Raw genomic sequence first — 16,526 nt, 5'->3', positions numbered from 1 at the left:
TGGGCCCTGCGCGACCGCGCCCCGCGGGGCTCTCTCACTTCGTCTGCCCGCGCTCCCGGCTAGTTCATGGCCGGTCTGTACGTTCCTCTCTTGTCGCCCCACTCGGGCCCTGCGCGCCCTGCTTCTCGTCCTTTCGCTCTCTCCGGGATGGCGACGACGGGGTGGCGCACCCCTTCCTCACCCCGCGTCCGTCTTCCCCTCCCGGGCCCCCCTCGTGAGGTCTTCGGCTGTGCTCGCCGCTGCCGCGCGTCCTTGGCCTCGGGGTCCCTAACACCTCTGTGTCACAAACATTTGCTTCTTTTCTCTGTGGAATTATTATTACTTTTTTTTTTTTTTTGAGACAGTCTCGCTCTGTTGCCCGGGCTAGAGTGAGTGCCGTGGCGTCAGCCTAGCTCACAGCAACCTCCAACTCCTGGGCTCAGTCGATCCTCCTGCCTCAGCCTCCCCAGTAGCTGGGACTACAGGCATGTGTCACCGTGCCCAGCTAATTTTTTTCTCTATATAGTTTTAGCTGTCCGTATAATTTCTTTCTTTCTTCTCTCTCTCTCTCTCTCCTTCCCTCTCTCTCTCTCTCTCCTTTCTTTCTTTCTTGTAGAGATGGGGTCTCGCTCTTGCTCAGGCTGGTTTCAAACTCCTGAGCTCAAACAATCCACCCACCTCGGCCTCCCAGAGTGCTAGGATTACAGGCGTGAGCCACCGCGCCCGGCCAGTTTTAATACTTTAAATTGTTAACAATACTTAGTTGATACCTAGTTAACCTCACACAGCATTAATCTTTTCTCTGTTTTGAAAATGCTCACACTTGCATCCTTTAGAAGACTAAATGATACTTGGATTTAATAAGTTCTGTGAAGAACAAAATTCTACAACATTCATATTTTTAATTCATTTTTTTATTTATTGATTTATTTATTTTTGAGACAGAGTCTCACTCTGTTGCCCGGGCTAGAGTGAGTGCCGTGGCGTCAGCCTAGCTCACAGCAACCTCAAACTCCTGGGCTCAAGCGATCCTCCTGCCTCAGCCTCCCCAGTAGCTGGGACTACAGGCATGCACCACCATGCCCGGCTAATTTTTTCTATATATTTTTAGTTGGGCTGCTAATTTCTTTCTATTGTTAGTAGAGATGGGGTCTCGCTCTTGCTCAGGCTGGTCTCGAACTTCTGAGCTCAAACAATCCACCCGCCTGGGCCTCCCAGAGTGCTAGAATTATAGGCGTGAGCCACCGCGCCTGGACAACATTCATATTTTTATGCTTGACATACTGAGTTTTATGTCAATTTAACCTATTATAAGGAAAAATAACATAGTTTAAGTCACTGGTTCTCTGGTCTTTAGTTCTGTCTCCACAAGTAAAACCTATCACTTTTCACAATAAGAAAGCAGAAAATAATACAGTCAAAAGGAGCTAACTTGAAATCATTTATCCCCTTTGTCAAAAGATAACAGATTAAGTGTGGGAGATCACCATAACAAGAATAGTCACTGTTTGATTATTTGTTACTTTTACTATCATTACTATTATTTATATATATATATATATATGTATATTTGGAGACAGAGTCGCACTGTTGGCCGGGCTAGAGTGCCGTGGCGTCAGCCTAGCTCACAGCACCCTCAAACTCCTGGGCTCAAGCAATCCTCCTGCCTCAGCCTCCCGAGTAGCTGGGACTACAGGCATGCGCCACTATGCCCGGCTAATTTTTTCTATATATGTTTAGTTGTCCAGATAATTTCTTTCTATTTTTAGTGGAGATGGGGGCGGGTCTCAGTCTTGCGCCCTGCTCGGCCTCTCAGAGTGCTAGGATTACAGGCGTGAGCCACCGCGTCTGGCCTAATATATATTTTTAAAGAAACTGGGGTCTCTCTGTTGCCGACGCTGGAGTGCAGTGGTGCAATCATAGCTCACTGCAGCCTTGAACTCCTGGGCTCAAGCGATCCTCTTGCCTCAGCCTCCCGAGTAGCTGGGACCACAGGCATGCGCCACCATGCCCGGCTGATTTTTTCCTACATATTTTTAGTTGTCCAGCTCTTACTCAGGCTAGTCTCGAACTCCTGATCTCAAACAATCCCCCTGCCTTGGCCTCCCAGAGTGCTAAGATTACAGGCGTGAGCCACTGCGTCCAGCCTTCTCTGTGGAATTGTGAAAGAAAAGTGCAAACTTCCACATTCGTGACACTCTGGCCTACAGTCTGTAACTGTCACGTTCGCTTTCAGTCTTTTTAAAACGTTGGCTTCTTTTTTTTTTTTTTTTTTTTGAGACAGAGTCTCACTTTGTTGCCCGGGCTAGAGTGAGTGCCGTCGCGTCAGCCTAGCTCACAGCAACCTCAAACTCCTGGGCTTAAGCGATCCTACTGCCTCAGCCTCCCGAGTAGCTGGGACTACAGGCATGAGCCACCATGCCCGGCTAATTTTTTTGTATATATATTTTTAGTTGGCCAGATAATTTCTTTCTATTTTTAGTAGAGACGGGGGTCTCACTCTTGCTCAGGCTGGTCTCGAACTCCTGACCTCGAGCGATCCACCCGCCTCGGCCTCCCAGAGCTAGGATTACAGGCGTGAGCCACCGCGCCCGGCCTCCGTTGGCTTCTTTTAAAGAAAAAAATCACACAACTAATGTATGTTGACGTCTGAGCCTACGTCCTCGGCGAGCAGCCGGGCGCTGCCCAGTGGCAGAGGCAGGGCCGCGGGGTGTTCCGGGACACCCCCCGCCCCGCCCCCGGCCTTCGCCGCACCACGCGCACGAGCGGTCCTGGCCGGGGCGGAGGCTGGGATCGCGGAGCCCTCTCCCTGGCAGAAGGGGGCCTCGGACAGCCTGAGCGAGCTGCCGCCTCGCGTGGGGCCGCGGCTGACAATAGGCACTGCTCCAGAGTGGCTCAGGGTTCGAAATCAGAATCCCGGGCCACCAGAGGAGAGAAAAACACTGCAGGCACCTGGGTAGAGGCAGGAAGAGGGGTGAATGGAGTGGGTGGGGAGCGTGGGGGAGGGAGGGTGAGGATGGCCCAGACCCGGAGGCACACGCTTCCCTCTCTCTTGCAGGCCGGCTCTCCTCCCAAAAGGTGAGACTCTGGGTAACCCGAGGGACTCGCTCCGGATAGGCCAGGAGTCTGCGGGCATGTTCGGGCACTTGGGTGTCCCGGGTTCCTCGGACTCGTCCACTCTGCCGCCCTGGAAATGTCACCTCACTGTAGAAGTCGGATAGCTGGGACCACCGGGAGTTAAATATAGCTATCCTCCCGACTAAAACCATGGATTCCCAGGGTGCGTGCGTTTGCGTGTGCGTGTGCGTGTCGGGGGTGCCAGCAGGTGTTCCTTAACAATACTTGAACAAACTAGTGAATGACTCAGGCCTTGCACTCAGGGGGACTCAGAGGCTGGGCGCGATAGCCACGCCCAAGAGAGGGCGGCCGGAGTACACTCACAAGTCACCTGGCCTAATCAGGCAAGATCTAGGTGAGGTGCCCGGAAGAGAGCTCCCAATCTCACGCCCCTGTCCAGCTGGTGTTGGAGGTGTGGGTGCGAGGCTTGCTGGGAGGGAGAGCTATCTAGGCTGGGATGGACACTGGGGGGAGGCAGCTCACCTGGGATGTAGTAACAAGAGTTACTTTATGTTTTTAGATGTTTATAACAATATTATGCATAATAAATAAAAACCGGAAACAACCCAGGGGTTTATCTACAAGAGAATAAATTATGGTACACTAAAACAATTGATACCATTCAGCAATAAAAATGACAAACTTCTTGTATGTGCAATATGAAACAATCTTTTAAAAAAATACCCAAACCCCAAAACTACGCTGAGTGAAGAAAGTACCCAACAGTAAAATTTTATGATTTCATTTATATGAAGTTCTAGAACAAGCAAAACTAATCTATGGTGAAAAAACTCAGTACAGTGGTTGTCTCCAGGGGAGTGTGGGCTGGGATCAACTGGAAAGGAATACAATGTAACTTTTTGGGACGATGGTAATGTTCTTTAACTTAATAGGGGTTGGGTTATACAGGTATGCAATTGTCAAACTCATCAACTATTGCTCTTGCTGTTTTTGCAGTTCACTGAACATAAGTTTTGCCTTAAAAAAGGAATAGTTAATGGTATGCATACCAAAGTGTCTGGGAAGAAATGTTCTGATATTGTAAGTTACTTTGAAATTCATTAGAAAATATGATGGATAGAAGGATGTATAGATGGATTGATATGTGATAAAGAAAATATGGCAAAATGTTAACTGTAAATTCCACATGGTAGGTGTATGGATGTTCACTATAGAGTTCTTTCAACTTTTCTCTCTGTTTGAAAATTTTTGTAATAAAATATTGGAAAAATAAATAGCAAAATGGAAAAAAGAACATTAACTATATTAGTTAATGAGAACTGATTATATATTACCGAATGCAGTTCATTAAACACCAGCTTGAACATAAACATTTTACCACTACATGATAATTACAGATAATATATAGGCACATCTTATTTAGGGCTGTCTCAAACAGTGCTGATTTGAAATAGTGATGATTATCTCAGAAATATTTTTACATCAAAAATACATATACGGTTACGCTTGTAATCCCAGCACTCTGGGAGGGCGAGGCGGGAGGATCACCTGAATTTAGGAGTTCGAGACCAGCCGGAGCAAGAGGCGTGGTGGTGCAGGCCCGTGGTCTCAGCTACTTGGGAGGCTGAGGCAGGAGGATCCTTTGAGCCCAGGAGTTTGAGGTCGCAGTGAGCTATGATGACGTTATTGCTATCTAGCCCTGGCGAAAGAAAGACACCCTGTCTCAAAAAACAAAACAAAACAAAACAAAACAAAACAAAACAAAACACAACAACGAAAATACATAGGCATGAATATTCATTACAGCCCTGAGGACTACGGTATTGATAATATAGATGCTCCTCCAAGTCCATCAGCAAGAGCAGCAGATTGAGATTCAGGAAAAGCGCAGGGAGCTGGAAGTGGTGAGTGGGACGTGCCCGGTTGGCTTGTTTGATCCAGAAGGGCTGATACACGTGTGCACGTGGGAAAGCTGGAATATTTGGGCAGGATGCGTAAAATGGTAATTTTCTGTAGGGGTGATCTGTTCAAGGAAATAAATAATAAAATAAAACCAGTGGTCCATTAGGGCTTGCTGGAAATCCTCTCACAGGAGAGGTGGTAATGAAGATGGGTTCTGCAGCCAGACTGCCTGGTCCAATCTTGGCGCTGCTGCTCCGGGAGCAACCTTATTTGAAATGCTAATCCGCCTGACCAACCCCGAGTCCCGAAGGCCTCCAAAATGTCTAGCTGATGTATTACTATGTAGAAACACCTATTCACTCTAAGTTTCGCCTTTCTTCTTAAAGCAGCCCTGGGTGTCGCTGAATGTATCATAGGCTGTTGCCTCCAGAGCACGTATACTTTTCCCCAAGATTTATAAGCCCCGGGTCTGGGCAGTTGCGGTGCGGAGATCTGGCCCGGGACCACGCTCCGTCGTAAGTCCCTCTAAATAAATGACCCTTTACCTTTTTCACCACACTGATACTTAAAAAAAAAAAAAAAAAAAAAAAAAAAGATCACAGTTTCCCAGCAAACCGAATTGGTCTGTCTCCTTTGCTTTCCCGGCTCCTTCGGCATTTGGGGTCTCTTTGCATACACGGCCCTTTCACGGAACAGACGTTTACCGTGGGATGAGCCAGAGACCAGCACCGAGCCAGGGGACCGCGCGGGGAAGGGGAAGAGGGGAGCGGCTGGAGCGGTCAGCGCAGAGGTCTCGCGGGGCTGCCGCGAGTAGAAATGCAAAAAGTATCACCTTTTATACAAAACAGTGTCTCCCGCGCTGTTTTATAACGCCGTAGGGAATTTCCCTGCTGGTGACACAAAAATAAATCTGTGACACAGCTTTGAGTGGATTATTGTGAATTTTACAGCAGGGAATCCGAATCATTGTTTTTTTTACCACTGAATGACCCAGTGCTATTAAAGCCCTTGGGCCCGAGCAGGTCCGAGGCGAGGGAGGAGGAAAGCGCCGCCACGCCCGGGGGCCCGTCACCCTAGGGGGCACCGTTGCCCGTCATTGGTCATTTCTGCCATAGGCTTCCCTACATTTTCTGAAGGTTTTACAGATAAGTATGTGTTGCTTTTTGTATTTTAATAAGACAAAGAGCCTCCGCCCCCTGGTTTCACTTCGCTTGTCGCGGCTGTTGACCCAGTCCGTCCGGCGTCGCCTCCGAACGCAGCGTTCTCTCCCGGAGACCTCGCGTCACCAGCCTGTGCACCCTGCCCTGGGCTTCGGGTTTTGCGCCTCACTTGGGCTACACTGGGAGGGCGCCCAGCCTGCAGAACGGGTGGGCGCCCCTGCTGCTTCTCGAGGGGCTCTAGAGGGGAGGCGCTCATTAGGATTCCATATCTCAGAGGGACAAGGGATACGGAGCTAGCAGTTGCTGAGAGTTGATGGCGGACGCAGAGACGAGCAGGGATAGCTTGGGCTTGAAGCACTCGGAGACCTTGAAGGTGTCTCCAGGCTGCTAGAAATAAAATCCACTTTTTCGGTGAGGAAATGATCCGCATACAATACGATCATGAGTTGCTCCGTTAAACACTAGCTCAGCTGGCTCGTTGGTCTAGGGGTATGATTCTCGCTTTGGGTGCGAGAGGTCCCGGGTTCAAATCCCGGACGAGCCCGACTTTTTACTCTACTTAGCGCTAAATATTTTAGTGACTGTTTTGATCCCACACTGCCGGGCTGGGGCAGAGAGCATTACCAAAATTTATGGGCGTGCTGGGCTTCGGGAAGAAGTGCGGATAAGGGAGTGAGGGAGCCACACCAGAGCTGAGGGTTGTTGGCGAGGGATTGGGCACAGAGCCGCGCGTGGGTGTCTCTTCCAGTGTGGGTAGTGGGGCTCTCTTAGCCGTTAGAACCAATATCCACCTGTCATGCAGAATTCGTCAGCAACAGTCAATAGAATTACGGCAAAACTACTTCCCGCGGGTTTCCGTAGTGTAGTGGTTATCACGTTCGCCTAACACGCGAAAGGTCCCCGGTTCGAAACCGGGCGGAAACAGCTTGTTGTGTTCCCTTTTCACATCAGTTTTAAAAGTGTTTTTCATCTTTCCTTTCTTATGTCATTTTATTTATTTTTTTTCTTTATTTATAGGCATTAATTTCACAGGTTTTTATTTTTAGTTTTTATTATTTTTTTCCAGGAGTAGAGATAAAATGATGCTTTTTGCTTAATACTTGACGTTTGTTATACAGCATTGGAAGCTCATCCAGAATATCCCTGGCTCCACCCGGTTACAGAGGCTCGAGGAGAAAGTTACCTATACCACTGCTTTCCAGCCTCAACCTGGCTCTCCGCGCCTGTGGAGACTTGAATACAGCTCACTTCGCTGTCGAGGACACCAGCACAGAAACAGTTCACCCGACAGCCACTCGCTGGCCAGGCGTCACCGTGAGGCTGTCAGCGGCCTTTCCAGGGAGTTCTTTGCCCACGAGGCTACAAGGCGAGAAGCTATAAGACGTTGGCAGCGGTGGGATTCGAACTCACGTTCCCGAAGAGACTGGAGCCTTAATCCAGCGCCTTAGACCGCTCGGCCACGCTACCTCGTCGCCAGTACCCCCCCCCCTTTTTTTTTTTTTTTTTTTTTTTTTTAACATGTTTTACTTCAGGAAAGACTGCGTCCCCCGGCCTTGGGCGAACGGCGCTGCGGTAGGGTCCGCTCGGCCAGAGCCATGGGCTTCGAAACGGCTCCGCCAGCCCTCTGGACAGAGGGGACCCGCGAAGCGCAGACCTCAAGATCTGATTTTGGGAAGGTCACTCAAGACATCATCCCCACCGTCCGCCTTCGGGGAGTGGCGTAAGCCCTGTAGACTCCTAGACTCACCAAAAAACAAAAACAAAAACTATGAACATGTGTTGTTTTTATAAATTAAAAAGGAGGCGGAAAACCTGAATGTTCATTCCCATTTTTTTTTTTTAAATTCACATTTTGGCAGTGGCAACGATACGTTCGGAAGGGTCTCTTGGTGCCCACGTTGGCCGCGGCCTGGAAGGCCTCCGAGCCCGGCGGTTTCCACCCTGTAAGCCATTTTCCAGCTCAGGTATCCGGTCTGGAGAGAAGCTTTGTCAAAATACGCTTGCTTGCACTGTACAGGGAATATTTTTTTTCCTGATTAGAAAAATCTATTTTCAAAAAGTAGCAAAATCCAGGAAAACCTATAGAAATAAAAAATCCCGTAAATCTACAACTGAGAGATAACCATCAATATTTGGTGAACAAATACCGTTTGTTTTCCTGTTGATTTTCCCCTGTACCAATATGTCTATATCCTTAGTTGTGATTTTGCTGTAGATAAACATTTAAATCATGCCTTTTAAACTTAGATTCTGTGTCATGAAATCTCGGCACGAATATTTCGTTCCTTAATGTACAGATTGTGTCTTGATTCTTATGACAGTATACAGCTGTCTGCTCTTAAGCCCATGTGTGTATCTCACAGGCCTCATAGCCTTGCAGAGATGATCTCAGCTCAGGATTTTATGTTTTAATAACTTGACCTTCTACTCAGTTGGTACCCTTTCTGCCCCACAGTGAGGTCCCTAGCGTGGATTAAGAAATGCGTCTGCAAAACCACACAAAATCAGAAGTGGACCACAGCTTCTGCCACTAGCAGGGCTCTTGTTGTTTTATGTCTGGCTTACTTCACTTAGCATAATGTCCTCAAGGTTCATCCGTGTTGTAGCTTTTGTCAGAATTTCCTTCCTTTTTAAGGCTGAATAATATTCCATCATATGTATATACCACATTTTTTTAATCCATTCATTCTTCAATGGTCATTTGGGTTGTTTCTATCTTTTGGCTATTGTGAATAATGCTACTATGAACATTGGTATACAAATATCTGTTCAAGTCCCTGCTTTAAATGCTTTTGTATATGTAGAATTGCTTTTGAGTAGAATTGCTGGATCATATGGTAATTATATGTTTAAAGTTTTGACAAAGTTTGCCCACTGTGGTGCACAAAAAACACCATAGTGTTTTCCACAGTGGCTGTACCAGTTTACATTCCTATCAGCAGTTCACAAAGATATCCATTTGTCCACATTCTCACCAACACTTGGTTCTTTTCTGTTTTTCTTGTAATAGCTATCTTAATGGCTTTGAGGTGGTATGTCACTGTGGTTTTGATTTGTATTTTGCTAATCATTAGTGATGTTGAGCATCCTGTCATGTGCTTATCACCATTTGTATACCTTCTTCAAAGAAATGTCTATTCAAATCCTTTGCTCATTCTTTAATGGGGTAGTTTGGTTTTTGTTGAGTTGTAGGAGTTCTTTACTAATATTCTAGATATTAATCAGTTATCAGACATATGATTTGCAAATATTTTCTCTCCTTTTACCCTGTTGATACTGTCCTTTGATGTCCTAGTTTGTTGAATGTTTTTATCATGAGAGAGGGTGTTGAATTTTGTCAAGTGTCAAGATGATCATGCTGTTTTTCTCTCCTTCATACTGTTAATGTGGAGAATTTTTTCTTAGTGTTGAGTTTTGGTAGCTTTTTATATATTTCAGCTCTAAGTTCTTTGTCAAATATGTCATTTGCAAATATATTCTCCCCAACTAGCTTTTGACAAATGTGCGAAAGTAATGTGATGGAGAAGTGATAGCCTTTTTACCAAATGGTGCTGGAGCATCCACAGGCAAAAGAATGTACATCTCTAGCCAAAATAAACCTCAGCCAATCTTCTCACAGCTTCTGTGAAAAAGAAAAAACAAACAACCTCCCCCCCAAAACAAACCTCAGCCAAAACTTCGCAACTTGTACAAAAATGAACTCAAATGAAATCACAGACTTAAAAGTAGAATTTAAAACTATAAAATTTTTTAGGAAAAAAAATAAGAGAAAATCTTTAGGACCTAAAGCTTGGTAAAGAGTTCTTAGACTTAACACCAAAAAAAAAAAAAAAAAAAAAAATGGTAAATTGGACCTCACTACAAAAATTCTCCTCTGTAAAAGACTTTGTTAAGAGGATTAAAAGATGTTTTTAAAATACAAACAAAATAGCCAGATAATCATGGACAGTTTTGCATAATCAAGGATTTTCAGCCTGCCCTTCCACACACATGAACATCTTTGTGTCAGAGCTTAAATCTACCAAAGAATACATCTCACATTGACTGCCCTGTTCCACCCTCCGTGCTTATGTTCATGTACTGAAGCGAGACAGATGTTAGGAGTGCCAAGTCTGAGGCTGACTGAAAGTGTACCCTGCCCTGTTGTAGACGGCTCCACGAACAAACATAAAATGATGCTCCCATATATGCTTTCCTTGTAGCTTTCTTATGCTTTGGGATTCCCAGGCCTGTAGCACTCATTAACCAGAACTTTGTAATCTTTCTCTTTTACCTTTTGAGTTGTCTCCCAGAAACACTGTCTTTGCAGGATAACAACGCCAAGAGTTACCATGTGAGACTCACCTGTGACTTCTGAATGAGACTCCCTGCACATGTTGCTTTCAACATAACCTGCCCCAGTACACATAGCCACCTTCCTGAACCTCTTATAAAAATCCTACCCTCAGTTGGTGGGGGAGATCTATTTAAGGCTGTTCTCCCATCTCCCAGGTGACATCATCTGTATTAAATTCTCCTTCTCCCTTGGCAATCCTTGTTTTCTCAGTAATTAGCTTTCTGTGTGGTGGGCAACTGGACCCAGGCCAGACCCCCCTTGTGGGTTCGGTAACACTGTGACAGAGCAATTCCACAGCAACATGTGCAGGAATGACAAGAGTCACATGCAGAAATGTTTCCAGCAACTTTAGTCTTAATAACTCACATATGGAAACAGTCTGTGGAGAATAGACACCTCCATCTTGGATGCTAATCTGCCATGTTGACTTCTGATTAACCCCAGTTCCAGGAAAGCCTCTAAGATTTGTAAACTAAAAATAAAATCCTAAGCCTTTCCACTGACTGAACAGATCCCCTCTTTGCCAAGAGATCCCTGTAAAACCTTAAAACTGATTCCCAGCCATCACAGAAAGAGGAGCTCAGACATACTTCTTTATAACCCCTTCCTTCTGGAGTTTAGACAGAACTGACTACTATTAATGTTAAAACAGAGATCATAACACTGACAAAACAGACTCTTTGTAGCAATAAGATACCAAATTATTAATAGGACCTAGGCCATGAAAGGCAAAGCTTAAGTTTCAGCTGCAGGCCATCAATTTGCTTAACAGATCATTTTGAGTAGGTATATTGTGGCTTGCTCTATAATTAGACTTCTCATCTTAACTTAAAACATTCCTTTCTACTGATTCCAAGCTTTTAGGCAAAGTTTTATTGCTTTAACCAATTACAAAGTAAAGAATCTCTGAATCCACCTATAACCTGTAAGCCCTGGCTTTGAGATGTCCTGCGTTTTTGGGGCAAACCAATGTGTGCCTTCCATGTATTGATTTATGATTTTACCTACAATTCCTATCTTCCCAAAGTGTATAAAACCAAACTATAACCTTGCTGCCTTGGGTGCATTTTCTCAGGACATCGGGGAAACTATGTTCTCTGGGCCATGGTTACTCATATTGGCTCAGAATAAACCTCTTTAAATTATTGTGCAGAGTTTTTTTTTTTTTTATGTGAACAGATTTCTACTTTCATGTACCTGCTATAAATTCTGTGCTTAGGTCAAAACAACCTTGATTCATAATAAATCCCACCCTTAGGCAAATTCTTGCTTTTCCCTGAGGGGTCAACTTCAATTGTCCTACATGTTTCTTCCCTATGATGCAGAAGCCCTGGGTCTGGGGAATGACAGTGCAGGGACACACCATCTTGTCTTGTGACTGCCTAAGACATGGCTACTGTTAGCAAGTCCCTATTAGATGTTTCTTTCTGAGAAACCAGATTTGTCAGCTTCTTCCTTCCACCTCTCAGCTTCCTCAGCCTTTGGGGGTAGGTTTGCATAGAACTGCTTACTGTGAAACACAGTCCAGATGTTCACCATCTTTATACTGGATCAATAAAGTTGAATATGGTCATACATGGAATAATTACAACAATGTAAGTAAGCTTACTGCTAAAAAAACAATATGGATATATTTCACTGACTTTAATATTGAGCAAATGCAACCAACACAAAAGATTCTGCATTCTTTGGATTCCATACACATGACATATAAGCATGAGTAAAACTAATCCATGGTGACAGAAGTTAGAAATTCTGTTACCCAGGAGAAGAAGGTGGGGCTATTGTCTTGGAAGGGACATGAGGAAATTTGCGGGGATGCTGGAAATGTTCTATCTTCACCTGGGTGATGGGTACACATATGGCTGTGTCAGTGTATGTGTTCACTTAGCTTGCACTTAAGATCTTTGCATATATAAAAATACTTTCATGATAAAAATATCTTTCTGTGAAAATGTTTTAGAAAATATGAGTTCATTAATTGGAAAGGCTATAGTTTATTTTTATTGCTGCTTAACAAACTACCACAAATTTAGTGTCTTAAAACAGCACAAATTTATCTCAGTTTTTATGGGTCAGAAAGCTGGGTACAGATCAGCAAGGTCTGCTACTCATATCTCAGCAGGTGAAACAGCAGTGTTGGCCATTGCCGGCATCTCCTCTGAGGCTGGGGATTCTCTTCCATTCTTACTGGTTGTTGGCAGAACCAATTCCTTGTGGTTATGGGACTGACATCCCCATTTGCTTGCTGGCTGTCAGCTAGGATGGCTCTCAGCAACCAGAGGCTTCTTTCATTGATGTCAGCAGTACATAGCATGTCTGTGAAACTTTACCTTCTCTTACAGGGTTGGTCTGATTAAGTCAGGCCCATTCAGGATAATTTCCCTTTTGATTAATTCAAAGTCAACTGAGCAGTGAGAAATAAAAATAAAATCCTAAGCCCTCCAGTCAACTGAATGGAGCCCCTGTTGGCCAAGGGGATCCCCAGAGAAACCTTAAAACTGAGTTCCTGGCTATGACAGGATGGGAGGTCACACGTGCCTCGTTATACCTCCTCCCTCACTAATCGCCGTTAGGCTTCTTCCCTAAGGGATGACAGGACCGGCCCTTTGGAAAGACTTGCTCCACGGCTGCTCCTTCCTTTTTGCAGTTTGGGCACAACAAATGACCAACATTCCTTCCCAATAAAAGACCACTGGCTACAAAGTGGTTCTGGCCAGTTTATAGAGGACATGCGGTAAGGGTTTTTGTGTCCTCTGCTTCACCTTTTGACTTTGGAGGGCAGAAAACTCCACTTTTGGATCATGCTAACACTGCTGAACATGGATCCCATGAAGTACCATGAAGCTCAATTGCATGTGAGTGTATTTCTCCATTAATAAATATTTATGATTCCTCCTATAGCTTGTTAAGTATGTATATTCAGCCACTCTGTTCAACATAATTCCATTGTTCCTCTCTGAAAGTACAGCTTTTGGCTTCTGTCCGAGGCTATTGCTTCCTAGCCTGTCAAAATGGCCACCGTGATGGCTGCAACCCATTATGAGAGATAAAGCTCTCTTTTTCAAATTTATTTATTTTATCTAAATTTCAAAAAAATTTTTGTACATATGGGTTCTTACTATGCTGCCCAGGCTAGTCTTGAACTCCTGGCCTCAAGTGATCCTCCCACCTTGGCCTCCCAATGTGCTAGGATTATAGGCATGAGCCACCTAGCCTGGCTCCTTTCCAAATTTATGAACCTCATCATTCTTCAGTTGATACCAGGAGCCTCAATTACAACTACAAAATCTTTCTTCCATAAAATGTAACAGGACTGTGGGAGTGAAATGTCATCATATTTAATCAGAGGGAGAGGATTCTATTAATACAGATGTGTAAATGGGGGTGGAACTGTTGAGGCCATCTTTGAATTCTGCCTATCAGGGATATAGATCTGAGAACCAAATATGGCACTGTCTCCCAGCAGAACAGGCTTTCCAAGTCCCTATGTCCTTTTCTTTTTGTATAATAACTTGTTAAAAGAAGACCCTGAAATGAGGAGAGAGGGAGTCTTGCCCTTTCCTCCTTCCTATGTGGCAACCCTAGCTTCCCGTTTTGGCCTAGAAACATCAGGCTAAGTGGGCATGCACTTAGGCTAAGTTGTCTAGCACAGGGTGGGGTTAGGGGGCTGTGGAGGTAGAGGGGTGGGAGGGGGTGGCTGGAAGCAGAGGCAGCCTCCACCAGAGCTGTCACCTGGCCACTCTCCTTGTTCATGAGCTGCGCACTTGTTCTTTCTCCTCCAGCCTGCTTTTTCAGTTCCTTAGGATTTCCTCTCTGTCTATGAAGACACAAAAATTGCTCCATTAATATACGCTCAGTATTGAAAGATAAGACACACCTAAGAAGAAAAATTAGCATAAATGAGCACAAAGAAAATGAAAAGTACCCTCAATTATGACCCCCATATTGCTAATATTTTGTCAGGTGCTTTTCATGCATATTTTAACCTATGTGTAACTTTTTTTTTTTGTTTTTGAGGCAGTCTCCCAATGTTGCCCAGGCTAGTCTCAAACTCTCAGGCTCAAGCTATAATATCTTCTGGCCTCAGCCTCCAGAGTAGGTGGGACTGCTGGCGCGTGCCACCTCTCCCGGAAAGATGTGCTATGTTTTAACAGAAATACTTTGCATTGTGTTTTGTAACTTGATTTTTCAAAAATACTCAGCAAACGTACTTTCATGTCAATGCATTCATTTCTACATTATTTTTTCCAGTTTTATAGAATTTTAAACAAAGATCAGGCCAGTGTGTAATCCTAGCATTTTGAGAGGCCAAGGCAGGAGGATCACTTGAGGCCAGGAGTTTGAGACCAGCCTGGGCAATATAGTGAGACCTCGTCTCTAAAAAAAAAAAAAAAAAAAAAATTAGCTGGGTGTGGTGGCGCGCACCTGTAGTGCCATTTATTTGGGAGATGCTCTGAAAGCTGAGGCTGGAAGGCAGGAAGATCGCTTGAGCCCAGGAGTTTGAGGTTGCCTTGAGCTATGATTGTGCCACTGCACTCCAACCTGGGGGACAGAGTGAGACCCTGGTACCCTCCACCTCAATGCCCAGCTCTTTTTGTAGATGCCTGGTGGATAATTTCTTATCTCAAGGCACATTCTTTTATAAAATAAAGCCAATCACTTAGACAAAAGCATTCTTAGTTATCCTCCTAATATAGTCATGCCCAGTCCACGCAAGCTCTTCAATTCCCTGCTTGCCTGCTCTGCCTAACTCCTCCAGTTCTACCTAATTCCCGTTGAATAGTCAGATGGAGTAGCTGGCTGTTGCCGCCATCTACTGCCCCTGGGCAGAAGTGAAGGATTAACCCATGGGGAAGGCAGGCAGGTTCTCTTTCCCAGGGGCTGTGGGGTCTGTGAACCTGGATGGGAAAAAAATAACAGAACTCATATTTTTCCTAATCACTAACTGAAATAGAGTCTTCCTTTCATTACCAATAGAGGCTACAAACCACAGTAGGATTAACAGGACCTTCACTGCCAGTAGAAATCACGGGTGCTTTCCTAACACATCACAGTTGTTGTAGATACTTTGAAACATCATTTGTGCTCCTTAGTACTTAAACAATTATGATAATTATTATATATAATGCTAGAGCTTGTTATTAAGCACATTTATTGCTATATTGCAAATTGATTTTTAAGAAATAATTTTATGTCTGGTGTCGTGGCTCATGCCTGCAAACTCCAGCACTTTGGGAGGCTGAGGCAGGAGGATCCCTTGAGGCCAGGAGTTCTGGTCCAGCCTGAGCAATATAGCGAGACACTGTCTCTACAAATAATAAACAAATTAGTTGAGAATGGTGGCCTTGCCTGTAGTCCCAGCTACTTGGGAGGCTGAGGCAGGAGACTCTCTTGAGCCCAGGAGTTTGAGGTTGCCTTGAGCTATGATCCTGCCACTGCACTGCAGCCTGGGTGACAGAGTGAGATTCTGTCTCGGAAAAAAATAAAAAATATTTTTGGTAATTAATTAAATAAAACTGTGTTCATCTATAGTGCAATGGTGTGATCCTTCTGCTTCAGCCTCCCGAGTAGCAGGGACTACAGGCACATGCCACCAAGCCCGGCTAAGTTATTTTGTTTCTTGGGGGGCGGGGGCGGGGGCGGGGAACGTCTTACTATGTTGCTCAGGCTGGTCTCGAACTGCTGGGCTCAGGTTTTCCTCCCGCCTGGGCCTCCCAAGTCACTGGGACTGCAGACAAGAGCCACTACACCGGGCAAGGTGGGGCCTTTAAGAGGTGATTAGGTGGTGACGGTGGAGTCCTATCCTCAAGATGGGATTACCGGCCTTTAAGAAGCATTCTGGACGCTCGCTTGCTGTCTCACTGCGCCTCGGGACCACACCGCGAGAAGGCAGCTGGTGTAAATGACAAGAGGCCCCTTACCAAGACCCCCTCACACCCCCGCCGTGCTGGCACCCTGATTTCAGACTTCCAGCCACCAGAACTGTGAGAAATGAACGTTTGTTGTTCAAGCCACCCAGTATATGGCATTGTGTTATAGCAACCCGAGCTAAGACAGAGGCCCTCAGC

At 45.2% G+C, this 16,526-nt stretch overlaps 3 non-coding genes across 3 annotated transcripts; 2 read left to right on the top strand and 1 right to left on the bottom strand.

Annotated features, from left to right (window-relative positions):
* The first annotated feature begins 6,591 nt into the window (after positions 1-6,591).
* On the top strand, positions 6,592-6,663 carry TRNAP-UGG. Its single transcript has one exon. It is a non-coding gene; the product is annotated as a tRNA-Pro (tRNA).
* A 307-nt stretch (positions 6,664-6,970) lies between these two features.
* Positions 6,971-7,043, top strand: TRNAV-AAC. The gene has a single exon. It is a non-coding gene; the product is annotated as a tRNA-Val (tRNA).
* A 461-nt stretch (positions 7,044-7,504) lies between these two features.
* Positions 7,505-7,586, bottom strand: TRNAL-AAG. The gene has a single exon. It is a non-coding gene; the product is annotated as a tRNA-Leu (tRNA).
* Between the last annotated feature and the right edge of the window lie 8,940 nt (positions 7,587-16,526).

The sequence above is a fragment of the Lemur catta genome, chromosome 18 (genome assembly GCF_020740605.2).
Source record: "Lemur catta isolate mLemCat1 chromosome 18, mLemCat1.pri, whole genome shotgun sequence".
NCBI lineage: Eukaryota > Metazoa > Chordata > Mammalia > Primates > Lemuridae > Lemur > Lemur catta.
This window is presented reverse-complemented; position numbering and strand designations above follow the sequence as displayed.